Here is a 2,049-nt window from a genome sequence, read left to right on the forward strand (position 1 = left end):
TATCTTCCATTTTAAAAGATAGGGTTTATTGAATAAAGTTTTATCAAATTGAATTTGAAAAAATTTGGATATGACCCCAATTGAAATCGTTTATGTCTTTGATGCCTAAAAAGACTACATTCTTAAGAAAAATATTTTACAAAGTTCTATAGTGGTGAGATTGATCATTTGAATTTAAAACTTCTTTTAGATAACTCTATTTTCATATATGCAATGTAATAGCTTATGGAATAGTTGACGAACTGATTAAACTAATTAAAAAATTTGTGAAATTACCATTACATAAAGTACTTTAATTAATTAATTAATTAATTAAATTAAATTAAATTAAATTAAATTAATTGAGTAAAGCATTAAATTAAATTAAATTAAATTAAATTAATTGAGTAAAGCATGTATGTTCATTGTTACTTTTCATATTCCTGAAGATGCCCTAAATTTTGCTTCAGTAAATAATTTTCCATGGAGATCAACTATATTATTTCCTAATAAGAGTTGCTCATTAAGGCTATTGAGAGTTCTTAAATAAGGTGAGATCTATTGTTTCATATTAAACAAATAGATTATCTAAGGAAACTGACTCATTTGCTTGTTTTCAATTGAAATAACTTGTTTTGTTGTATCAAACTATTTTTTAGTCAAGTAAGATATCTATTAATTGATTAAATTAAAGAAAACAACATTCTCTATTAGTTAAAAGTTTTCATTAAGCCTTGTATAATGGTGGTGCTAACATTTTTTGCTAATCAATTAAACATAGTATTTTATTTTACACTTTTTATAAATGTTACCTATGAAAAGTATAATTGTAGAGGCTTTAATTTTCAAATGGTGTGTGCAGCAACTATAGGGCCATTAATATTATTAAACTTGTTTCCATGATAGTAGCTCGTATTAATTAGTCACTGCCATTAGTTATTTAATTCTTATTTAATTTCATTTTATAGTTTTATTCTTTATATAGATGTAGCACATAGACTCTACAACATTTGGTGTCAATGTATGCAACAACAGAAAAAAAGTAGTCCAAAATTCAAGTTATTAAGAACATTTGTATGGAAAGAGTTTAACATGACAATAAACAAAGCATGTATTTAGTGTGCTACTTGTCATCAATTTAAAACTTTTTATGGTTTGTAATAGTAAAAATTGGAGGGGGCTAGGAGAGCAAGCCAAGCATCTTGATTTCAACTGGCGATTGGCATATACGATAAGGAGAATGTTTAAAATTGGAAGAGTAAACCCCTACAGCTATGTCAACTTAGATATTGAATCTATCTGTCCTTCGTATGAGTACACATGTGAAGCAAGATAGGAAATTTTGATAAACATCTTCACTGCACTTTACCCCCCTCTAATTTAGAATTTTTGAAGACACTATTAGAATTGTTTTTTCTTGAAAATGATGTGTATTTTCAACTCAAGAGGGAAAAACAATTACATGTGAATGAATGTGAAGAATGATAGTTGTCGTGTGCTAGATGAGGTGGCAGTTAAACGTGTTCAAAAAGTCAAAAGTGCTACAGTGCACAATAGTATCTACCGCAATGACTGCTATAGTAACCGTCTTTGCTTTTTCTCAAAAAGAAGTTGTGTGTCTTGTTACTTTCACTTTTTTGACGTGCATGAGATTCCTTTCACCTTCATTTACTTTACAATTATTAAATTCAATTCAAATTCTATATATTGTCTCCTAAAATTTGAATTTGATATTGGCTTGTCGACTTAGAGTTGCTAAAAGTCCTACCATATTGCATGTAGATATCGATTTAGTGCACTAGTCAGTTTCAAGTTCCATTTTTTACAATATGGTCCTTACTGTATACCAGTTTATCAAATCAAATTTGATAAAATTTTTATCTAACCCAAAAAAGCCATTTATATTCCATTTTCAAAAGATAGGGTTTATTGTATAAAATTTTATCAAATTGAATTCGACAAAATTTGGATAAGACCCAAGTTGAAATCGTTTATCTTTGTTGCCTAAAAAGACTACATTCTTAAGAAAAATATTTTACAAAGTTTGATAGTGGTGAGATTGATCACTTG

The sequence above is a fragment of the Nymphaea colorata genome, chromosome 13, assembly GCF_008831285.2.
Source record: "Nymphaea colorata isolate Beijing-Zhang1983 chromosome 13, ASM883128v2, whole genome shotgun sequence".
Lineage (NCBI taxonomy): Eukaryota > Viridiplantae > Streptophyta > Magnoliopsida > Nymphaeales > Nymphaeaceae > Nymphaea > Nymphaea colorata.